General features: G+C 34.0%; 1 long non-coding RNA gene across 3 annotated transcripts; it reads right to left on the minus strand.

Moving 5' to 3' along the window:
* Window positions 1–1,802: 1,802 nt before the first annotated feature.
* On the minus strand, window positions 1,803–25,753 carry LOC146997896 (uncharacterized). 3 transcript variants are annotated; one of them, XR_015040121.1, is made up of 4 exons: window positions 22,639–22,863; window positions 15,956–16,114; window positions 10,382–10,747; window positions 1,803–3,635 (listed from the first exon to the last, which is right to left on the minus strand). It is a non-coding gene; the product is annotated as an uncharacterized LOC146997896 (long non-coding RNA). The 3 variants fall into 3 exon arrangements; XR_015040122.1 differs by lacking the exons at window positions 15,956–16,114; window positions 22,639–22,863 and adding an exon at window positions 25,543–25,753; XR_015040120.1 differs by lacking the exon at window positions 15,956–16,114 and having other exon boundaries at window positions 22,639–22,862.
* Window positions 25,754–26,597: the final 844 nt, after the last annotated feature.

Genomic DNA, 26,597 nt, shown 5'->3' on the forward strand with positions numbered 1-26,597 from the left:
TTATCTGCTATTAAAATTAATTTAATACAGTTTATAAATTTCTCAGCTGTTAAACCTAAAATGCTCGTTAAAATACCTAAACGGTTATTGTAACTATGTATCTCTCGTTTTTCATTGGAAGAGATAACTATTTCAGATAAACATTCTACTTCCCACAAAGTTAAATTTATATCTCTATATAATTTATATCTACATAAAAATATATATCTCAACTTAAAACGTTCTGTTGAGATATATATTTGCCAGGCATTCATTTAGACATTTATTACTTAATGCTTGATCCATGTAAATATTAAGAAATACAAAATACTGAAAACGAAGCGCAAAAGTAAAACTGATTTAACTGAATCATAAAATAGTTCAAAAGATGAGGATTTTTAGAACTTATAAAATTTATTTTCAGGTTATCCCAATCTTTTTTACTGCTTGAAATGCTAGAAAATTAGCTGTATTTTTTAGCATGACATTAATTAAAATTTCATGTAATTTGAAAAAATCCTTAATTTGATTATTTTTTTTTCTTTTTTTTCCCCTACTTCACAATAGATCTGAGCTATTTAACTCCTGTTAAGAGCAGTTGTTTAAAGTGCGGGACCTTAAGTATAAAGAATGCGTTTTAGTACAAAAAATCAAAATATAAAATGATAGAAAACTTTCAATTATGATACTTTATTTTACAATTATCGAAAATCTTCAAATGTTGGCTCTCTGAGACTGAACCGGAGAATGGGTGGGCCCCATCTTCTTATATTATGACAAAAGCGTAGACAAAATGCTTGCAGTAAAATGAATAAAGCTTGATTTCTTATTCTAAATAAAATAAAATTATTCATTAAAGCAATATGACTGATGTAATATAGTTTTGAATGTTGCTACGCTATGACAAATTTGTGTAGAAATTATGTTGCTATAAAGCTACGCGGAAGTGATGTTAAAGAATGTTGTTTCATAATCTTTACGCTGCTGGAAGTGTTTCCCTTTAGTTGTCGGTTGTGTACTGCTGTGTTTTCTCACATTCTGACAACAAATTCAGAAAATTCTTTTGGGCCCACCAGCGGCCGAGCGGTAACGTCGCTGAAAACTGGTAGTTCGGTCCGAGGTTCGAATCCAGCAAACGAGCCGGCTGCATGGGAGTTTTCGTGGCTTTCCTGAAGTGTAATGTGCATACGAGCCAGTTTCCCTTAGAAAGTCCTCCACGAAGGCATTCCTCCCTTAAGGCAGATATTGCTCTGCCGTAATCTAATAAAAACCAAACCAAACCAGAAAATTCTTTCAAATAATTTTGATGAAGTGCTATAAATGTTGCTTCCTTTATTTTTGTTCATACATGCGTAAAAAAATTTGCACGTGAGAGAATAAGTAATGGTAATTTGTTCTTAAAACGAAATGGCGAAGGAGCATTGCGAATGTAATTATTATTTTCTTCTTTATGTAAGATGCATCTAAAATTTAAAATAGTTTTCTACTTCTAAAAATGGCATAAAAATACATTTGATGTTAATATACATTTTCAGCCTAATTAAAAAAGCGAATATAAAATTTTGAAATCCGACCGATTTCAAAATTTCATAATCCAAATAACTTCCAAATAAAAATGTTATTTGCTGTGTTGTTGCTATGAATTCATGGATGATTACTCTGAAACTTATTACTGCCGAAATGTATTTGCCGAATTCCTTTTGATCTGAATTAAACCTTGATAATCAAAAGAATTAAAAATAATAATTGCAAGTATTCACTGGAAAAAAGTCTATTTAAACTTTGTAAATTTACAGCTAGTATAAGGAAATAACAACAAAACATTCAAAATCAATTCACATTTTTATTTTACATTTGTTCTTGGATGTTTCTTTATAAAACGGCATATTTTACATACAGTTTTCACAGTCATTATAGGACATACCTTGGAATAAATGTATAATGTATTATACACATTGTATTAGACATGTGTGTACATGTAATACATGTATTAAATAACAAGCTTCACATTGTATCATGATACGTTAGCATCAGCAAGCAAAAAATTATATTATTTATAAAATAATTCCAAAATGTTTTTTTATAAAGGATGCGTTATTATAAACGCAAAATACAAGATAAAATATAAATGTGAGCGTATAACAACATCAATTAACATTTCAAGCATATGCTGCTTATAAACAAACATTTCATATTCAGCAATATTCATATTTAAACGCCTAAAAAACAACACTCCGTTTTTCAGACATCTTACATATGAAAGTGATAACAAGCATCTGAGACGTTTACATAGAAACAATACTTCACCGAGTTTAGTATGTATTTTTAGTTAAGGTTTTTTTGATATTAAAATCTATAACGAAAGACTCAAGAAAATAAAAGTGGTTGATCTGAGGTGTACAAGGGTTTTTTTTTTTTTTTTTTTTTTTTTTTTTTTTTTTTTTTCCCTGACTGAAAACAAAATTACATATAGTACAGTATGCTTAGATTTGTAGCAAAAGTTACACTCCAAATTAATTGTTTAAAATTCAAAAACATTCATGAATTTGTTATTGCTAATTAAATACTGAAGCTATTAAAACTGCGTGGTGATCCTATATTAACGGATTTTAAAGAGTTCTTTTCGATAGATTCTTGATTCATTGTATAAAAGGGGAAAACATGGAGCGCAATGAGAACGAATTACAGATAAATAAGAGCTCCTGATTAATAAAGTTTGAAAGTTGATGCTTTTTATCAAAAATGCAATTATTTTCATTTTTGATCTATTTTATAATTTACATTATTATTGAAAAGGATTAGTTTCTTGCAAAATCTTGACCTGTTTTGGATGTAATATGTCAACACTTCTGTCAGCTTATTCTCTTATAAAGAACTTTTTTATAACAAATCATCATAAAAAAGGATCATATTTAATATTTAACAATAGTTATGTTTATGAAAAGAGCCATGTTAATAAGGCTTAATTAAAAATTATGAGTAAAATATGTTCTGAAAGGCTTAGGTCGTAACATTTGCGTTGCAACTGATCTTGTAGCTAAGTTTAGAAAACTGTTTTGCAAATTTAGGGAAAATATTTAAACATATAAAGGAATTTAAAAACTAATATAGATGCATATACTCAATATTATGTTTGTTAATGAGAGTTTTAATTGCAAACTTTGTAATAAAATTCGGAAAGAAAAGAAATTCGGAAAATGCTTTAAAAACTAGTTTCATAATGTAAATATATTAATAGATATTTTTTCTACCCATTTTTATGAACCACTTTCGTAAATCTATTCGGTTTTTAATTCTTACATTTTATGCATTGGATTACCATATAGATAATATATAAATAGTGATACCATATAGATAATATATAATAATATAAATAGTGATATGATTAATAATTTTATGCAAAATATAGGGATTTTTAACTGATGATATGTACAGGGAAAAGAATAGATTCAGGCACTTTTCTTCTGAAATATCTGGCGTTCACCGCAATGACAAACATCTTGTCGAGCACCCATGAAAACCGAGAATTCCAGTACCGATAAAGTACCTTCAATGCCATAACCAATTCCAAATGTAAGCTAACTTGACATTCCAAGCTAGAGGTAACCATGACAACCACGTTGTATGGGACGCTGAAGATAATTCGTGAAGGGCGTCTGTATAAAAGAGAAATATGAAATATTGTTAAAATGAAAGCATTTAAATAACTCATATAAAGCACAATAAATAGTGACTTATTCATAGAAATTTCACTTTTCCTGTAATTCTGTAGTCATAGTTATAATATTGCTGTGTACACTCAATTATCCGCTTTAATGCCGGGAAAGCAGTTCACGGATAACTGCAAAATACGGATAAGCTAAACTGTTAACCGTTAACCAGACAACAGGGGCTCCCTTACCTAGCTGACATGATGTCTGCCTTACACGGATTAAAGCCTCTGCCTCCAGAAGCTATTTATTATAACTAGGCAGAATAAGTTTACAGTGGCATACAAGGCCTTCAAGAACACAAGGACATAAGTAACATAGTCATTAATAGACCCTAAAGAAAGCATGTTACAAGTAGTACCTATAGCATTCAAACAATAAACCGAGTATAGTTTCATAATTTGTACTGAAAATACGAAATACTTTCAAAACTGAGTCCAACTAATTTAAATAAAAACTATGGTACAAACAAACAAACAAAATATAATACATCCATTACTGTATTATACACAATTAATTTCAATTAGATTCACAATATCAAGAAGAACCATTCAGTTTAGAAAAAAATGCATAAAGATAAACTAAGACAATAATAAACTGCCAAATAAAATTTCTTCATATGAATTCATAATTAAGAACCAATAACTTTGATAACTGAACAATATTATCATAAAATACACTGAACCTGAGATATTATTACAATACAAAACATAAACTTGGTTTAAAAACAAAACCACTCCAAGTAATATAAAAACTCTACATAAGGTTCGCTGGCAACGCGATAGAAATACAGTACAAGAATAAAGCCAACATAAAGATATGAAAAATTTCCAATTCAAAAACCACATTCATTCAAAAATAAATCAAACATTCAAAAATAAATCAAACATTTAAAAATAAGTCAAAGAAAATTATTATAAAATACTGCCTTAAATGCACATATTACAATATAGAACTCAAGTAAAACCAATAAAATTCACAAAAACAGGCCAACTATTCAATTCAGAAAAGTGCAAAAAGGTATACAAAATAATTATTCTAGATTAGGTTTGCTGGCATCGCTAAGACAAATGCAATACTAGAAAAATGGATAAGCTAAACTATTCATTTTCATACGTATTGTGTGTATTTTGTTCTTCAAAACTATCAGTAATGTTACTTTATTTTTGAAGGCGTTTAAATATTTGTCGAATTTGCTATGTAAGTTTCGAAGTGTTATTTTATAGCTGTATTCGAATCCCCTTTGGTCAACGAAGTTCAAGAGAGTTTCAACAAAACTCATTGCTGTTTCAGGACTAATGCAATTGTAAGCGCCGTCTTCGCTTGTCATTTTCACTGCCACTCTCTGCCTCTTATGTTGTTTTGACGTTTGAAACGAGATAAATGTCACTCAAGCACTGAATGTCCAGCTCAGTCGAATCGTCATTGAATCAAACCTCGGTATTTTCCAGATCGATTTTTAATTTTTCGGCATACAACTTCAGTTATTGCCTCGATGCTTTCACAATAGGTAAATCTCAGATTTTTTATATTCGCAGGAACCTTTCTCTATGATCGAATAAGTGTTATTGGTTGTACTTACGGCCAAACTTTTGCTACTCCGTATAATGGCATCCAGTGCAGTTAACATTTTACAAAACTTCATTAACTCATCATCTTCCTCAGCAAGAGTTATGAGAAGACAAAGTAATCGTTGAGACTAAACCTAAAGACGCACTTCAGACGTTTCTAGTGCATGCTATGACTTGCACGTGTTTGTGTTTTCACGCTCTCTTCCGTAGCGTTAAGTGTGCGGGCGTGTGCTTAGTGATACAAGGATAATCCGGAAACCGGATAATCCGCACCCGGTTAATCGGCCCTGTATATTGGTTCTTTCCATAGGCAATGCAGCTTTTGTGCTAACTCATTAAGTAATGCAAAATAATTTCGGAAAAGATGGAAATATGCCACTGTAAGATCGCAAGAATTTAATCCATGAGCCATTTTCTTCTCACATTGCCTTATATTTTGCAGCGTTTTTCATGCTGTCTGAGTTTGTTGCTCACATGAGTGCATCAGACGAAAGAATATCACGTTAAAAAAATCAATGTTTCGAAATGGTCAGCCTATGACCAAAGAGCATAACATCCTATCATTATAGTGAATTTTTTTTTTTTATATAATCTAAGCTACTGTGCAATACCAAATGATTTTGCCTTTCCTATAGATTCTAAACTACACATATCATCACCAAGAAGTTGTGTCAAGGTATCCAAAAGACACGATACTTTCAGATGATAAGTAAATGACATTAAAAGTACCATATCACAGAAAATAAAGACTAAAAAGTTCTTTTAGAATGCCACAATTGCGTTTGCAACAAAATCTGCAGGCAAACTGAATAAGGACACCCGGCAGAGAAGACCCTTTACGTCTGGCAGTCCACGATATATATCCGCAACAGATCTCAGATAAAAACCCGGTTTCATTTTAACCAGGCGCATCATTGTTAGGCACATTAAGATTAGAGTAAAACCCTCCTCAGTTATGAGCTGAGATTTAGAACATAGAATGATGCTTGACAAATAGTCATCTGGAGAAAGCCAGGGACAAGCTGTTATCTCTCCGACATAACAGAAATCGCCCACTTTGGTGAAATGGAATTTCTGTCTGAGGAATCATAATATTGAACGGTCATGCTCAAATGCATGACTTCGACACAAGCACCATGACGGCATTCTGTTATGGGATCATTTTTCTTTTTTAACCTCTGCGAGGCTTTTCCAGTGAGCTTGAGTTCCCAGGATTTTATTTTTAAAGCGAGGCTGCACAAAGCTTCACTGTAGAATCATTTTCAAGTATATGTTGCCGTATGGTGTGGCTAGTGAAGTCGCCGACATAAGACCTTGGCTTGGTTTCAAACGAAAGGTACTTGTTGTAAGTGGAATTTCAAATAACTAAACACTTGAAGTCTTTGCAGCATCATATTTCCAACAAGACATGTTTGAAATGTTTTTGTGAGCTGCATAAAATTGTTTGTGGCTATAATCCACAACATCATTGTCATTATGAGAATTCTTGTGAGGCGTGTTATAAATGTAAAGCTGTGTAGCTTATTAACTTTGCCATTCTGGAAATACGAGGTGTCATGTTTTGGCCAAGATTGATTTCGTTCGCATATCTCAAAATATTCACCCACCGTTGTATTTTAAAACCTTGTTACTATTGACTAGGACTATTACCTGTCCAACAGCATTTCCCCCCAGGGGTTGACTCAGGCGAACGCCTGGGAAGTACTGGCTAGGATCTGTACCTAGGCAGTCTCAACCACGGGGGTATACAAATTATCTTCACAGGACTAGAACCCGAGTATTGTACTCAGGTTGGTTCAGGCTTGGCAGGGACCGTACTGGTATTGTTGTGTCTGTTCCTTCGGCTGTGGTGGAGCTACATGGTGCATTTGTCGACTGAGTTCCCGGGGACTTGACCCCATTCAGTTTTCGTGGCGGGGACTGACAAAGCGGACAGAGCACCTTAAGGGGACTCATACACCTTAAAACCCATAAGATGTTCGAATAGGTGACTGTTGCAAGAATTGGGATAACTTATTTATTTTAAAAGCAATTACTACCAACTTTTTACAGCTGACTACATAATGTACCTGCTTTAGAAACTAGTAACCAGAAAGTTTGTGTTGCCACAAATATTTTTATAATTTAATCCGCTTTGTGACAACATTTTTCGTCATGTTTCCAACTTGAGCGCACAGTTTAAAACATTCTGTTTCATAATTTAATTCCATATTTAATATATAGCTTTTATAACATTTGGAAACTACTGTGAACCTAAAATTCTAAAAATTTCATGTTCAATTTTTATTTTATTTTGAGTTGAGTTTATAAAATGTATTTTATTAACAAAATTTGTAATGTTTTCGTCCATAAAAATTTTCAATATTAAAATATTTATCAGATTGTTGGTTCAGTTCGAAAATAGTGCCCATATAAAGAATTCCATCCAATTTCAATAATGTACCATTAGCCATTTTTAAAATATCATGCGCGCTAGGTGGAAACACGGCGAAATATTTTGTCACAAAGAGGATTAAATTACAAAAATATTTGTGGCAACACAAACTTTCTGGTTACTAGTTTCTAAAGCAGCTATATTATGTAGTCAGCTGTAAAAAGTTGGAAGTAATTGCTTTTAAAATAAATAAAATATCCAAATTCTTGCAACAGTCACATATTCGAAGATCTTGAGGGGTTTAAGGTGTATGAGTCCCCTTAATACAATATGGTTTTGCCGATGGAGTGGTGCCCGGAGGCAAGGTGACAGCGTTTTAAAATTAGCAACGAAGCGTTCTGGGCAATGCTTAGTAAAAGCCGGACGGGGACTGGAGTCCTTCATGGAGGCATTCCTTCCCTTAAGTAAATAACCCTCAAATGCTTTGCCATAATTTAATAACCCTAACAAAAAGGATGACATGCATACTATTTAACTGGTAGCTGTAATTCTTTCTCCAAAGAAAGTAAAGTGATCTTTTTGAACCGTCTTGAGCTATTATAGTTTAAGTTATCAATGATTGAAAGTATGTATACGAGCCAGTTTCCCTTAGAAAGTCCTCCGCGAAGGAATCCCTCCCTTAAGAAGAAGTCCAACCTCTCTTCGGAGTAGGCTCTGGCAAACATTATTCCATGTAATATGGACAAGACAACAACACTAAAAAACAATACATTATAATATTGGTTTATCGAAAATTCTGCGGGAAGTTGGAAAATTGCTCCTGTTAATTCTGCATGAGTTGCTATTAAATCTTTCAAATTATTTTTTAGGTTTCAAAAAATACGTTTCGGTTGAAAATTTGAAATGTCTCCGCAGAATTTCGTAGATCATCGGTTAAAATACTGCTGAATTTTTTATTAAAATTTTTAATTCGTTTGTTGAGTTTATTCTATGTCAAGAACAAAACTGAGATATTTAGCCATACCATAATGGGCGCGATCTTCCTCAAATTTATCTTTGCCAATGTATAAACATAATTTCACTTAGAATAGAAAAGGCGCTAAATATTCTTGCTATGAGGAGATACAAACGTTCATCTTTTCTTCCTTTCTTTATTTTTATAAAATTACGTTTGTATTTTCAAGAATACTTTATATTAGAATATGCCTGAAGTTATACCGATTGCTCCTGCATGTTACGTTCGCCATTGTTATCAACAGTCTATCGTATACAAGACGTTATCGTGTCTGCGAAGGTGAGCATGATGGAAACTTATAATTCCAATAAAAGGTGTTTTCCTCCCTCTCCTATGTTGTGTTGTCATTGGACTTTTACAACGATCTTTGATAATTCTTTCTTTTACAGTTGTTTAACCACATAGCCCACTAATGAATTCTGGACATTCTGGATGGACAAAAATATGGAAACACCTTGTGAAATGCATGTTTGAAACGAAAGATTGATTTTAATGAAATATGTAGGTGGCGCGGGCGTTTTTGACTACTGACGCCACCTATACAACTTCGTAAATGTTCAGTTGTTGTTGGAGTACTGTTATGTGAGGTTGTCATTGCATTATGTCAGAGTTAATAAACTTCGAACGTGGGCAAATTGTTGGAGCACGTATGGTAGGTGCTTCCGTAAGCAAGGTAGCCGAGGTGTTTAATGTTTCAAGAGGTACTGTATCCAAGATTTATTCCGCACATTTGAAAAGCTGAAAAACATCATCTGCTAAATCACAGCGCTGACGAAAGTGTGTCCTGAGTGATCGTGACAGACGATCATTAAGGGCAATTGTGACGAAAAATAAGAAGACCACAGCTGCAAAAGTTACTGCTGAAATGAATGTTGTGTTACCGAACCCTGTGAGTACCAAAACAATTAGAAGGGAGCTTCATAAACAGGGAATTGCTGGCCGTGCTGCAATTGAAAAGCCGCTCATCAGTGATGCTAATGCCCGTAACAGGAAAAGGTGGTGTTTAAGTCATAAAGCCTGGACTATAGAGCAGTGGAAGCGAGTAATATGGTCTGACGAGTCTTCTTTCACATTGTTTCCCACTTCTGGCCGAGTTTACGTCTGGAAAACGCCATCTCAATACAGCCTATAATACAGACTGCTTGTTGCCAAGAGTGAAACATGGCGGGGGTTCTGTTATGGTTTGGACAGGCATATCGTGGTTCTCTGCTAGCCCCATGATAACTGTGTCAGGGCACATGACTGCCAAGACTTATGTGAACATTTTGGCCGATTAAGTTCATCCCATGGTACAAACTTTGTTCCCCGATGGTGACGGTGTCTTCCAAGACGACAAAGCCCCTGTTCACACAGCTCACATTGTCCAGGACTGGATTTCTGAGCACGAGGATGAGTTGTCCCATCTCCCCTGGCCACCACAGTCACCAGACCTGAATATTATCGAACCTTTGGGGTCTACATAGGAACGGAAAGTGCGTTCTCGTTATCCATCGCCAACATCGTTATCTGAACTTGCCACCGTTTTGCAGGAAGAATGGTATAATATTCCCTTGGCAAACATACAGGAACTGTATTTATCCATTCGGAGAAGACTGCAAGCTGTTTTGGATGCCAACGGGTTTCCTACACCATATTAAGCAAAGAAACATGTTTTTTTAAAGGTGTTTCCATATTTTTGTCCAACCCCTGTATGTAAGTGGTAGAAATGTGATGTTATCAAACTAAAACTTACCGAATACTGTCATAAATTGTTCTTTAGAATCCATGTTAGCCATTGAAGACACCTGGCAAGTATATTTGCCACTGAACTCAATGGATGGCTTTAGTTTGACCGCTCTGAACCTTGAATAAGCATCGGTGGTATTAACTTCAAAACTGAGGTCAGGTCGATTGACGACAACACTCCCTACGAGTCTCATCTTCAGGTCTGGAATCCACGTATAAAATGGCTTGACATCGTTTTCAAAGAACCACTTGACAACGATTCTTAAATCATTCTCGTCGTAAGTGTAATCGCAATCAAGGACCACATAGTCCTCCGTACCATTCTGCACCCAACGGGGAACGGATAAACGTCGTATTTCAATGGAGTGTAGTACTAGAAAACAAAAAGAATAATTAATTAATTAATAATGAAAAATTAAAATAAAACTAAGTTTTCACAAAAATACGCATCATATTTAGTATTAGTCACATGCGAAAATTATGAAAATGGTCCTAAATATTATTTAGTTTAGTAAAATGGTCCTAAATATTATTTAGTTTAAAAATAAATAGCAGTAAAATATTATTTAGTTTCCATAGATTTTAAGTTTATTTAAAACAGTAAATTCCTTCATTAAAATATTAAAATTGAATTAAATGATTACAAAGCTTATTTTGATTACCTAGGTATTTTATAGCAATATCATTAGTGCACTTCCGTGCAGCGATTTAACACTTTCGTCGTCCTCTCCTGTACGCGAAAATCCCCCCCCCCTCAGCGGCCGTCTGTTTTTCGTAGCATGTAATGTTGTTTTCTCTGTACATCATAACTTTTCCATACACGGCTTTCGTAGTGGATGAATGTCAATGAATATTAAGTAAAATTATAAGGAAATAAAGCTTAATGGAATATAATATCTCTGCTTATTTCTAACAGCAGGATAATTTGATAACATCCGATCCAGGCGGTCCACTCCTCCTATTTTGTTATTGTAATCTTTTACAATTATTGGTTTTTTTTACAGTTCTTTTCCGTGTTCCAACATCAATCATCGAGTTATTATGGACTGTACTCATCAAACGTATATCCTTCATGTCTTTCCAATTCACAACTTCATTTTTTTCACTTTTTCTGCTCAGTAGACGTTGAAACCATCTCTCACTGTCTTGTATCTTATGTAAAATGGCGCGAATATTCATAAAACCCAGGGCCAATTCGATTAGAAATAGAATACCTGATTAGTACTACCCTCTAAGAGGTATTAGAACAAACAAAAATAAAAACTAAAACAAGTGAACATTTAGAAATCGTTTTAAACGTTTAAAAGTTTTGAAATGTAGAAGAACGCTTGTAGCGCGTTACGGCCGCCCTGCGGAAGTTTCATATGAACGCGCTAGACGCGTTATGGACGACAAAGAGGTTAAGTAAAGTTTTGGGGGGTTTGATTAGTTTCCATTGAGAAGCTCTGCCTTTTGCTTCAGGGGTGTTGGAACCCCAAAATCTTCAAAAAAATTGTAATTTCGGGTTTTTGCATTTTCAAATTCTCTACACTTTTATCTTTCTAAAAATACCATTCTTTAATCTCTATGAAAATTAGAACTGTAAAAGATATAGTTTTAATTTGTCATCTACTGCTTTGATCAATGAGGATTTTGACATAAAAACGCGTTTTTCTCCAAACGTGATTTTATTATACTCGATGTACCTTTTCTCAGGAACTACTGCTCACAGGTATCTAAACTTTTTATGGCTTATTTATTAGGTTTCCTAATATTTACTTAAATGAGCTTTCGTAATAAACTTAGAAAAAAAATTTTTTAAATTTTTTTGTGTGAGAAAAGTGCTAAATTCTACTATGCCTAACAAAATATTCTGTAATTTACTCTAAAATTCAAAATGCTTCCAAAGCCCATTTCAGTATAATCAGATAGGTATACTTTAATTACAGAAAAAATTTCAAGCTTGTATCTACAGCAGATTTTGAGAAAAGGTACATCGAAAATGGCCAATTTAACATTGTCGGTATAGGGGTCTCTGATACCCCTTCAGCAGGCGATTGAAGGTGAAATACTTCAAAAATGGTTTTTAATAATCAAAAGAATAAAAATAATAATTCACCTTCTGAAACCGAAGTTCGAAGTATTAATAGCCTTCTGAAGCTCTTATATAACAAGAACAGCATCACCTAATTCACACCCTCAGCATAAGAACCAGGTCTTTTTAAGAAGAGTTATGACTCGGGAGAGAAGGATCATTTTAGAATTCTGGAAAGAACACTTAGAAATGTAAGCCCTATTTTGAGAAAGTAATTAAAGCCGTCAGTAGCCATATTCTATTAATACTCATTCTTCTGAAGAGTTTCTTAAAGTATTTTTAACACCTCTACTGTTTGCTTATGTGACAGAAAGTATAAGCTGAATGAGCTATTTCATCATCTGAACAGAAGATAACCGCTAATAGGTTTGGTTGATTTGGCACAGCACGCTAGGCTAAGGAATGCCTCCATGGAGAACTTTCTAAGAAAACTGACTTGTAAACACGTTACACATGGAAAAAAACTACGAATGCACCCATGCAGCCAGCACGTTCGCCTAGAATCGAACCCAGGTCGAATTACCAGTGCTCAGCGACTATAGCGCTTGTGGGCAGAACGTTAATAATTACAGTTCCTTATATCTGTATTTAAAAAATTAATACAAAATTCAAAGAATGAGTAATAACAAATGATATAACTCCTGTGTTCTCAAAAGAATGAGAAATGTCAGTGCTCCATATGCAGTCAGACTTCTTGAGAACTAACTGCATATTCTTGCGCTTTCTCGAAATCCGAATGCTTAAAAATACACGAGCCCACCAGCGGCCGAGCGGTAAAGTCGCTGAACACTGGTAGTTCGGTCCGAGGTTCGAATTCCGCGAACGGGCTGGCTGCATGGTTGCTGCTTGGCTGCAGCTCTTATACACGTTACGCGTGGTTTTACCCATGTGTAACGTGTATAAGAGCTAGATTCCCTTAGAAAGTCCTCCACGAAGGCATCTCTCCCCTTAGGCAGATAGCCCTCGAGGCTTTGCCGTATTTAAATAACCTAACCTAATATAAAAATGCACAAAGAGTGCTTTGTATAACCTGGGTTATGTAGATACGCACATAGTTCTTGCACATTAAGCTTCGTTCAGACGGGGGCGTAAAGGGCATAAGTGGTTAAAGCCGAGCTCCGTTGCCAAGGCAACCAGTCTGTGCTACGTCACAAAATCTGGTTTAGGGCTCGTGGCATAGGGTTCAAAGATTTCAACTTTACGCCGAGTTTGGGATAAGCGTCGACCAATCAGAGCGAAGCTAAAACGAAGCGGTGTTCTACAGAAGATTTCGGTGTTACAAAACAAGCAGAGCGAAGGAGGGAAATCAGTCGAGCAGGAGAACAGCGCCGGAAAGTTGTAGACACAACCACGCATGCGCAAATTTAGCTTCTCTCGTTGGCCAAGCCTTACACTCCGTTCTCGCAGCTGTGAACGGAACTCCTGTATTTTATGCCCTTATGACTATGCCTCTATGCCCTTTACGTCCCCGTCTGAACGCAGCCTTACGGTTATTAAAATTTTTTTACTGTAAAAAATCACTCAAAATGGGTTAATTTAAACGGTAATTTATTTTTCATTCCTAATTTACTTCTGAAATCTCTAACTCTTGCTAAATCATGTAAGCAAAAGTATATTAGAGTTCATGTATTTCAGAGTTTCTTTTTTGTTTTTGTTTTTGCTAGAACGCCCCAACCCGCCTGATCACAAAGTGATCTTATGGTCCAAAAAGGGGGCGTCCCATTCACAGCACATTCCGAGTAACTAAAAATGTTAGTATAATCAACTAAAGAAAATAATAATTATACACCCAGCAAGGTTGCCATACGACTATATAATTTAATTTTATTTTTATTTATTAATTTTTTTTAAATGGCTGGATGAACGACACAACAGGAAAGAAGAAAACCAAAAATAACTAAATCAAGAAAACTGTATTAGTAAAAATGATAGTATAAAATAAGGAAGGAAAACACACATAAAACACACAACGAAAATATGACATACAGTCACACATATCATCAAAACACTACGGAAAAGACATTCTAAAATAAACACATTGAAAATAAAATGAACTTAGTTAAAAACCCCAATCGCATGTCTATTGCCATTAATAAAGGCCATCAATTCTCTTGCATATAATTTCAAATGTTTAAAATCAAAATTCAATAAATCAAAATGTAAATCACAAAAACTTCGTCTAATAAAATCAGTCAATCGGCAGTCCACCACGAAGTGTTTGGCATCACCCAAAACATTACAATTTGGACATAGATCATTATCTTGTACATGAAATCTTTTTAAATAATGAGGAAACCTACCATGTCCGGTGATAATCTGATTCATATCAATGTCATCATAGATTAAAACTTTATCTGTAATTTCAATATTAATCAGCAAATTATTTTTTCTTGTTGAACTTTTCCACAGATCTTTCCATAAATGTATTTCAGAGTATTTAATCATGTAAGCAAAAGCTAAATCATGTAAGCAAAAGTATTTTAGAGTTAATCCTGTCGACAAATACAGATTTGAAGTCATGCCGGTGGCTCCATACTTATTTGATTCAATCAGAAACTGGCCCACACTAGCGGGCGACCAGTAAAGTTACTGAACACTGACAGTTCGGACCGAGGTTCCAATCCCTTGAACGGTCTGCCTACATGTGTTCGCGGTTTTTCTCCTATGTACCTTATATACGAGCCAGTTTTTCTTAGAACGTCCTTCACGAAGACATCCCTCCCCTCCCAAATAGCCCTCGATCTTTGCCATAATGAAGTAAACCAAAACCAAACCAGTGAGAAACTTTAGATGTGGTCAGGCTATTTGGCGACAACATTTTACTTAAAATGGAACTGATTAAATTTCAATTACGTATAATACTCATTCCAGCTTATGCTCATAATATTCTAATTTGGTTGTCTAATGAAACAAATGCATATATTTTCGGTTTTGAAGCAATTATCTGTTGGCAACTTCTACTCATTCGCATATTCTTGATACATTCAATTGCTAAAGAATGTTAGGTGTTTGCCAACATCTTCTAAATGTCAGAACAAAAATTCCTGTGTTCTCAAAGGGTTTCGTGACTCTTTTAGCGTGAAAATAATACCTACGTTACTCACTTCTGAGGAACAGATGAATTAAAACATCAAGCGAGTTGCTTGTATGTTTGCTACACATGAAAATTTTTCTTTTGCTACCAGAATTGTGTTTTATTCCCTAAGAGCGCAAAATGTTTCACTGTTCGTTGTTGTGAAATCTCCGCGTTAAGTTGAATATTTATGTAACTCGGCTACAAAAATCTCCACAAGTTGTGACTGTCTGCAAAGTATGTTGCTTGATAAGAGTAAGCATTCATGGCAAGATGTTGTATTCTTATCATTAGCAACAGAATAGCCGTATGAACAATGAACTAAAAAGTGTGGTAAATTATCGATGAACAGAAAATAAATTAGGTGCAATTATTTATCTTAAAATCTTGTTCAAAAATCGGAAATTCTAGCTGATAATTAGAACACAACTTACCTCATATTAAGCATTGCCGACCAACGGGCGAGCGGTAAAGCTGAATACTGGTAGTTTGGCCCGGGTTCGAACGAGCCGGTTTCCCTTCGAATGTTTTCCATGAAGGCATCCCTCTCCATAGGTCGCCGCTTTTTTGGATGGCACAGACTGTCCTTTCACCTTCATACATTTATACATTTCAGGGGTGTAAAGTTGTCAATAATGAAACAAAAGCAGCGCTATTTAAAAATTTATATTTACACAATTGGCCGGTACAATCCCCGAAAACAAATTTGCAAATTGAAAGAAAAAGTAAACATTTTTAATATGAAAATAGAAAAAGGATATGACTTTCGGATGTAACATGCCTTCATTTTTTCAAGATAACCTTTATTTTGAGTATTTTTATATATTTGCCAAATGCGTTTAATTTGCCACGCAATGATTTGAAACAGAGTAACGCACGAAAATAAACAGAATGAAATCCAAAATTTTTTTAACCATTCATTGCTTTTAAAACCTTCCTTTTTAAACTCCAAGATACAAATTTTTTATTAAAAATGGTAAAAACGTGCAGCAGTACACTAAAGTTTTGTGTTAGTGGTGGGAATGAGTTAATAAAAAATCTAATGTGTACACCACATGACTTCCTTGTACGGAATATTAAATTATACGCATTTTTTCTTGCATTTCATTTAAACTTATTGGATTGAATTAAATCTACTTCGCCGACAGCGCATAAACCACAATAGAATAATTGCACTCTAGTATTTGTTTACCATAGCGACACTCTGGCGCTAGCTTCACTTAATAGTATTATATTTCGTTGATATTAAACTCAGAATGCACAAAATTGACATTATTTGAAAAATTATCTAATCGTTGCCACATGTTCTATTCAAATGCTATAATAAAGCTAGAATGATGTATAAAAGAAATTAAGCAAATAAAACAAAAAAGAAACAGTTTTTCACAGACGATTGAGTATTTCTCATTCAATGAACACAGTTCTCACTTCGCGACAAGGCAAAAATATGTAAAAACGCCAAAATATCTGTATTAAAAATTACGAAGTAAATCTTAAAAACTTATTTCCTCGAAAAAATTCCGGAAAGGATTAAGCATGATTTAATTCGCAACAATAAATGAAGGCGTTATCTTCGTTGTTGCGAAGCTAAATTTCTCTAGATTGGCAAAAAATCCACTATTCTGCTGTTTCAAATGTAAACAAGCAATGGCCGCCATAAAAAAAAATTCTTAGGCTTAGCGGCACTTAAACAACTTTAAAATTGTTCATAATTCTAAAAATATTGCATACAGATTTACTAAAGGCATAAAAATGTTAACCGAAAGATAAGAACAACATAATTCAATCATTTTTAAAGCAAAAAATTTACAAACATATAAGAGTAAAGAAACCTAGATCACTGCGCCGGGTAGCAGAGTGGATATATATATATATAAATATATTTATATTCGTTTAGTGCGGCCGATTGCAACCAAAATACGAGGTGCACATCTACATGTTATAGCAGTCCTATATACAAAATTTCAACGCTCTGAGGCTACTCGTTTTTGTGTTATGCGAGATACGTACGTACGTACATACGTTCGTACAGACGCCACGAAAAATTCTCTTCAGAATTCATTTTAAAGCGTTTTTATAATTTTTTGGAGGAAAAAGAGTCTTTTATTCTGTCCTTACGTACAGATGTCACTCAAATATATCGTTTAATTGCATTCGATAGCGGCCAAAATGGATATTTTCGTTGAAATATGCTGCCTGAAACTTTCCGCAATTACAATACTTCCTTTTTACTTCGTACAAGGAAGTAAAAAGCTTTACGTTATCCTTTCATTCAGTTCCACTGAATCGATGTGCCTGTATGTTACATTTCTTTACAAGTAGCTAAATCCCAACACATTATCCGTTCATACATTAATACGTTAAAATCACGACATGCCTTGTCAATGGCACAACTAAAATGTCTCTGAAAGTAATAAAAAGTAATCAAACGTTCAGATTAATTATAAAGTAAGTGTTATTTTCCTCTAAATATTAATCCATACATGGTATGTCCTTTTACCTGGTAAAAGTTAAGTAACCCTAAAATCCCTAACAGACCTGAAGCATATTATCGTTATGTCTGAAAGTAATTACAGAGTCTAATAAGGGTTTAAATAAAAGATTTTTATTTAATCTAAAGTAATTGTGCGCTCTTGTGCTAACAAAATTAACCGCAGCTTTTGGTGATACAACTAAACAACAGTCAAATAATTTTTTTTTTTTTTTTTTTTTTAAATTACACTCATTTTCAAAGACTACCCAAATTAAATCTTAATTTAATCCGGAAACTGCAGTTTAAATTCTATCTGATAAATTTGCATTCTGAAGATGTTATATTAAAAAGAATAGACTCGGTGACTTCGTGAAATACCTTTTTGTATGAATTAGCTGTAACCTTGTCTCTTTTGCTCTATATTACATTATACATACATATATACCTGTATACATATATTTTATAGAATCGTTTGGAAGTGATAGTTTGTTCTGAAACTAACGCTCGTTTTATTCTATTTCCAGTAAAATTTGGTGTCTAAGTACATAAATAAAGTCTAAAAATTCTATTTAAAGGGGTACTTTATTGTCGATTGTTCCAGAAATTTTTAGAAATACAAAAATGTTTAGAGATATAATAGCAAGTCATTTTTGGTAGTTTTAGATATAAATTTTTATAGGTTTAATTGTAATTTAACGTGCCATATTGGAATTGGTCAATTTAAAAAATAATAACCATACACATTTATCACAGCATTTATTCACAGTAGTCTCTTCTCCGCACAATAATAAAAGTAAAATAACGATCAGTTGGCTTACACATTAGAAAAATATGTTGAAACTTCCCATATTTTTCAGGGTACTTAAAATTCTCTTTTATAAAGCAACGTCAGTTTATCGAGAGATACATATGTAACTATTTTATAAATATACGGTTTGTCTCACGTGCTGATTTTTCAAAAAATATTGCTGACAATACATAATATTGTTAATTACTACTTTTTACTTTCTTGTACGAAGTAAAAAGGAAATATTGTAATCCCGAAAAGTTTCAGGCAGCATATTTCAACGAAAATATCCATTTTGACCGCTATCGAATGCAATTTAACGATGTTTTTGCGTGACATCTGTACGTAAGGACAGAATAAAAGACTCTTTTCCTCCAAAAAAATTATAAAACTGCTTTAAAATGAATTCTGAAGAGAATTTTTCGTGGTGTCTCTACGTACCAGTACGTACGTATCTATCTCGCATAACTCAAAAACGAGTAGTCTCAGAACGTTGAAATTTTGTATATAGAACTGCTATAACATGTAGATGCGCCCCTCGTATTTTGGTTACAATCGGCCGTATCAAACGTACATAAACATATTCATATATATATAATATCCACTCTGTTACCCGGCTCAGTGATCTCAGTTTCTTTACTCTTATTATGTTTGTAAATTGTGCATTTTTTGCTTTAAAAATGATTGAATTATTGCTAAAGGTTTTTATGCCTTTAGGAAATCTGCGAGCAATATTTGTAGAATTATCAACAATTGAAAAGCTATTTAAAAGCGGTTAACCCCAATTTTAAAATAACATGGCGGACAAATTTGTTTACATTTGAAATAGCAGAATAGTAGATTTCTTGCCTGCCTAGAGAGACTAAGCTTCGCAACAACAAAGATAACGCCTTCATTTATTATTGCGAATTAAATCATGCTTAATCCTTTCTGGAATTTTTCGAGGAAATAAGTGTAGAAAATTTACTTCGTATTTTTTAATACAGATATTTTGAGGTTTTATGTATTTTGGCCCTGTCGCGAAGTGAGAACTGAATTCATTGAATGAGAAATACTGAATCGTCTGTGAAAAACTGTTTCTTTTTTGTTTTGTTTGCTTGATTTCTTTTATACATCGCTCTAGATTTATTAGGGTATCTGAATAGAACATGTGGAAACGATTAAATAATTCTTCAAATAATGTAAATTTTGTGCACTCTGAGTTATATTATGAACGAAATGTAACGCTGATAAGTAAACCTAGCGCAAGAGTGTCGCTATGCTAAACAAATATAGCGAATTTAAAGATTGCATTTATTCTATTGCATCTTATGCGCTGTCGACGAAGTAGATTTAATTCAATCCGATAAGCTTAAATGAAATGCAAGAAAATATGCGTATAATTTAATATTCTGTACAAGGAAGTCATGTAGAGTACACATAAGATTTTTTTAATTTAGGCTAATAATAACTGCTGGGTTTAATATAAGAAAAGCAGTATCACAAAGCATATAAATTCAATTATCATTTTAATATGCTTCTATTGTTAAATCAAAACTACAGCTGGAAAAAGGAAAAGAGATGTTACTTAAAATTATTTTGAATACCTTTATCAAAAACCTATTATCCACGCAAAACCAGCAACAGACTGACAGCCATATGGGCTTTCGTATTTAAAATTCAAAGCAGTTGCCGTGGTTATAAAATAATTATTTCAAGACGTACCTTTGATTTTACTTCTAGTAATGAGGTGCAGAAGTGTAAATCGATATGAAATTTAGTAAGCCTCACTTTTTGCAAAAGTTGTCAAACGTAATATGGTTTGGTTTGGTTTTGGTTTATTGAGATTATGGCAAAGCACACTAGGGCTATCTGCCTAAGGGGATGGATGCCTTCGTGGAGGACTTTCTAAGGGAAACTGGCTCGTATACACGTTACACATGGGGAAAACCACGAAAACACCCATGCAGCCAGCCCGTTCGCGGGACTCGAACCTCGGACCGAACTACCAGTGTTCAGCGACTTTACCGCTCCGCCGCTAGTGGGCTCAAACGTAATATGAAAAATAAATCTATTTACCAGCGCCCAAACGATTAATATCATTGAAAACCGGTGCAAACAATACATGTGAATGTTAACATTCTCCGGTGAAAGTCGACATTCTCCAATTTCCGTCTTTCACGGTAACATATATACTGATTTATAAGACGAGCAGTCCAGGGAAGGAGGAAATCTAAAACAAGACAATACGATTAAAATGTCGTGGTATTGCCTTTAAATGCATTGAGATAGAGCTATGCAATGTGAATAAAGGTGTTAGATCACATTTTCTGTTCGGCACTTTAATAAAACTGAAATTTTAGGGTTTTACATTTGCTCTAAAGAATTGCGTAGTTTTCTGTAATGATTTATACATAGAATCCCCCCCCCGTTATAGATGTAATAGGACTCACTGCAGCGTAATTTTTGTCAGAACTAAAAATGTCTTTCTATTTTAGTATTTGTTTTAATAGTGCCTGTTGTACATTGCATATTCTATATAATATCTGGAAATATCCCTATTTTGCATTAAGATCTAATTTTTTTTTAGTTTGTCAGAACGAGAACTAAAATCTTCTGTAAAAAAAAAAAAACGGAATTTAATAAAAATACGTTGGTGAAAGATCGAATATTGCACTACATTCTTGTATATTCGGACCCTCACCGGTGTATGTCGACAATCACAGATATGCTCTGGTGTAAGTCGAAAAGAGAGGTCATAAAGTGCCATAATAATTTAAGTTGTTGCAATAAATAAGATTTGAATCACATAATTTAGTAAGTTTTTTATGACTGTTATTTTATCTTCTCATTTAGAGCGTACTGTATAATTAAGTAAGTTTTTAACTTCTATTATTTTCCTTTCTCCTTTTGAATGTATTGTGCGTTTTAGGTTCTCATGTTCTTAAGTTCTTATTTCAAGTTTCAAGTGCGTTTATTCGCGAGTGAATTACGGAGAAGAAAATATAATATTGTTATATGTTCAACATTCACCATTAGTACATGATGAATGTCGACACTGACCGGTGTAAGTCAGAAATAAGAGTATTTGGAAAATATTTCGGACATACACCAAAGACTATGTGAATGTTGACATTCAACGGTGAAAGTCGACATTCTCCAGATTTCGGTCTTTCACGGTAACATATATATTCGAATATGAAATTGAGAAATGAGAAGGATTTATTAAAATATTAAAGAATTCAGAATGTAAATAATTTATGTAACTCTTATAATTTATTTAACTAATTTAAGTTCTTACAGATTTCATGAAAGGTAAATATTACTATTCAGAATTAAAATATATGTTTCGCGCTCTAATAAGCAAGAAAACAGTACCGATATTTATACTTAAACAAAATATCAAAGAAAATATAGACATAATATTACGGGATAAAAATCGATTATTTTTCTCATATGTATTTCTGACAAAATTTCCAATTACAGAAAATTTGTGTGCAGTCAAACCCAGCCGGTGGTCTAATTTTTATTAAAGAAATAAATTAATATTTAATTATTAATTTTTATTAAATTAATAATTAAATTTTTGATGATTTCCTTAAACGACTTTTATCTTTAAAATGTTGTCAAACATGTGTAGCTAAAGTACACAAAATCCAAGTTTTAATTCCATGTTAGCATGAAACTGAATATTTTCCCTTGCCGGCTGTAATAAAGCAGCTAATATTTCATGCAAAACTTCGCGTAAAATTTTGACTAGCAATGGCAATGCAGTTTCCTCGCGTAATTTTAAAGGACTGTGTGCATTGAATGAAAGAATGAAGTTCATTCGTGAATTTTTTCTGCTGTATCAGTGTAAAATATTTGATTGCACTTACCATTAACATTTCCGAGCAGTATCAACGTACAGTAGAGAAGATATGTACCGGATTTCAGCGATAAGTATGAACGCAAGTTTTCCTATATGAATAAAAATTATCGAAAAGTTATGACAAACGACCACAAACTACAGCGCAAGCAATAAGTTCAAATTTCACGTTCGAATACGTGAGAAAGTTCAACGGCTGATGACTACATCCGTAGACCAATTGCAGCCATAGCCGGTCCATTGCTTTTTTATCTGACGTCACTTCCGGCATCCCTTGTATAATAGGATCGAGTACAGAGCCGCCTCATGCCATTTAGACGTACTACCCTGATAGGGATGATCATATCTTAATGATTTTTTTCGTGTGGGAAAGTTTGGTTATTTCGGAAAAGTTAAAGGCGTACTATTCAGCACATTTTCTTTGTCTCGCTCAATAGCAATGCTGGAAAACTCAAAGTAAAGAGTTCTGGATGTCTCCGGCCCTTGCTTAAGACATTGATACTACTTAAAATTATCTCTGTATATTTCAGAAACTTTCGGCCCACTAGCGGCCGAGCGGTAAAGCCGCTGAACACTGGTAGTTCGGTCCAAGGTTCGAATTCCGCGAACGGGCTGGCTGCATGGGTGTTTTCGTGGTTTTCCCCATGTGTAACGTGTATACGAGCCATTTTCCCTTAGAAAGTCCTCCACGAAGGCATCGCTCCCCTTAGGCAGATAGCCCTAGTGTGCTTTGCTATAATTAAATACACCAACACCTTCAGAAACTTTCTTATCTTAAAATATATAATATAAATATATGAAGGATTAAAATTACAAGTTCAGTTCCAAATATTAAGATATTTAAGTTCCAAATATTAAGATATTTGTATAATTAGAATTTTTTAATTGGTTCATTGCATTTATTTAATACATTCATTAAAAGACATATCTTAAATTTAATTGAGAGAAAAAAGCCATAGCAGTTTGGAATATAAAAATTTAATTGATTGAATATACTTTTTGCCCTCTCCCCGCCAGCACTTTGATAGTTTTTTAAAAAATACGGAGATAACAAATACGCGAAAGCATACGATTGGTATTGGTATTATTCAATTATGGCAAAGCACACGAGGGCTATCTGCCTAAAGAGAGGGGTGCCTTCGTGGAGGACTTTTTAAGGAAACTGGCTCGTATGCACGTTACATAGGGGGAAAACCACGAAAACGCCCATGCAGCCATCCCGTTCGCGGGATTCGAACCTGGGACCGAACTGTCAGTGTTCAGCGTCTTTACCGCTCGGCCGGCTGGTGGGCAATGCGAAAGCATACGATATCCGACGAATGCAGCTTAGTCTGATATCCTAAACATTAAGAATTGATGAAAAAAAATTTGAAATCGGCATCTAGGTTGTTTACATTTGAAAATCTTAGTAGAATAGTGAATTAAGTCAGTTGGTTCATCAACTTCAGTCTTTTTGCCGAGTAGGACCGTACGCTAACTTGCGATATTGTGTACCGTAAATTTTGTCTTCGTATCTGTTGGCCGAATAGCTTGTTTTTGCACACAAACTGTAATTTTTAATTCTTAAAATTGTTTCTTGATCTGTTTTTATCTCTTTCTTTATCTGTTACAATTTTTAATGAAGATGTTTTGAGGTTTTATGTATTTTTGGCTTGCCACGAAGTGAGAACTGAATTGATTAAATGAGAAATACAGCTGTAGTGAAATTCGAGGAAATAAGTTGTAACTAAGTGCCGAATAAAATGTGTTTTGTATAACAGACCTCGCAAGGAAGCTATGTTGTGCCCACATCAAGTTTTACTTCCTTGTACGAAGTAAAGAAGTATTGTAATTGCAAAAAATTCCGGGTGTCATAGTTCAACGAAAATACCCATTTTGACCGCTATCGAATGCACTTTAACGATGTTTTTGCGTCACATCTGTACGTAATGACAGAATAAAAGACTCCCCATACGAATAACGAAATTGATTTAAAATGGATTTAAAAGAGACTTTTTACTTGACGTCTGTAAGTACGTATGTATGTATCTCGCACTCAGAACTTTGAAATTTTGTATCGGCTCCGTGAGCTCAGGTTTTTTATTCTTATATTTGGCAAATTGCGCCTTTTTTGCTTTAAAAATGGTTGTATTATGTTGTTCTTCCGATTAAGGTTTTTATGCCTTTAGATAATCTGCATACAAGCTGCGGAATTATCAACAATTTAATAGTGGTTTAACCGCTTGCGGCACAGTGTGTCCGCTCTGGACACACCTAAACATTTCCTTCTGTACGCACAAAAAATTGAATGAAAAAGGATTTATAGGTTACTCTAAGTTACTCTGAACCTTCTTTATTTATAGTAGATGGTAGCTCAACACAAACCAGTCCATATATTTCAGCCATGTTTAGTTTTTTAAAACCCTCATTTTTCAAAGAAATCTTCCAGATTTTTTTAGAGTATAAAAGGAATTGTTTAAAATGAAATTTCTATGTTATTTTTTTGGCTGTATGCTAATCTCCTTATCCTATATTAGTTTTAAATTTTTACCCTAAAATCTTGCTTAAAATCAAACGCGGAACCCTAGGTGTACCCAGACAGGGCTCACCGATATTCTAGGACAACTGAGAGTCTGTATTCTTTGTTTCTCCGCATCTCATCGGTCAGTTCATTGACAACAATGCTTGTTTCAGCACTCTTTTCGAAGCTCTATTCAATGAGTGTGCCACTTTGGGCACACCCACGGAATTAAAACGATAAGTGCTATCTTTACAAAATTTTTCTTGTGTACTCCTCTAGGTCTAATTAGACTGCCTCCTTTTTTTTTTTTTTTTTTAAATAAAAATTCCAATTTTAAAAGGTAGCGTGCAGGACAGGGTTAAAGGAAACGAGTGATGCACTTACATGCAAAAAGTGTCATAAAAAAATTCATACCTTCTTTGTGGCCATGCTAGTAAAGATAATGGAATGGATGTTTTGTGCACTCTTTGTTTCAAACCTGAAAAATGCTATTGAAAGTAAAATAAATTCAAAAATCAATCTGAAAATACAAAGGAAAAAAAATGAAAATTAATTCGAAAAAGCAAAAATCCTCACTGCTTTGGGAACTAATTGTGCGAGTTCTTATTCCTGACTTATTCCTTACTGGGCCAAGGTGATTTCTTGCTATATATTGGCAGTTGAATGAGTGTTTCAGAGGATGGTTGCTACCGACTTGGAATTCTGAAGGAATTTTAAAACAATTTTTTTTTTTTTTTCCTATGGCAGATTGTGAACAATTACAAATGTAACCCAGTCCGTTAATCTATACAAGGCCGGATTCAGGCACCTAATAGGTGGGCCACTATCGCCTTTCCTATGAAGAGACGGACAGTTACAACCATGCCTTCCCCGGGATTCGAACCCAGGCCCTTCGACATCGCAGTCAGCTTCCCTGACCACTATACCGACCGGGCGGTGAAATTTTAAAACAAGTATATGAGAAATCACAATTCAAGTTACGTCCTAAGAACTTGCTTAGAATTGAAGGTATTCCCGACCACGAAATTCTTCTCCGGTCAGTTGCAGTTGCTCAGTCCAGTGGAAGCGGCCAATGATTCGTCAAATGTATGTATAAAACAAAGTGCCAAAATATGAAATGTCTTTACGGGAAAAATATAATTCAAAATGTCATTCAAGCCTATAATGTTGCAAACAATAGGTTAATTTTAATTTCTTATTTTTATATCAAAATTTTGTGCCCCTTAATAAGAAAGGCATCAATTTTTTTCTGTATAACTTTCTCATTTTCCTTTATCTATTTCGAATAAAAAATTTTTAATAGCACTCATTAATTTCTCAGTAAAACATCAGTCCTTTTGAGGAACGCGCATCATTTATAAATAATAGCCTTTTTTCATAAGCCTAGTACGATAACCTTTTTTCATAAGCCTAGTACGATAACCTTTTTTCATAAGCCCAAATAGCATCTGTAATTCTACAGAATGCCT

The sequence above is a fragment of the Stegodyphus dumicola genome, chromosome 3 (genome assembly GCF_044657685.1).
Source record: "Stegodyphus dumicola isolate Sdum_Otavi_A_Nest chromosome 3, ASM4465768v1".
NCBI classification, from domain to species: domain Eukaryota; kingdom Metazoa; phylum Arthropoda; class Arachnida; order Araneae; family Eresidae; genus Stegodyphus; species Stegodyphus dumicola.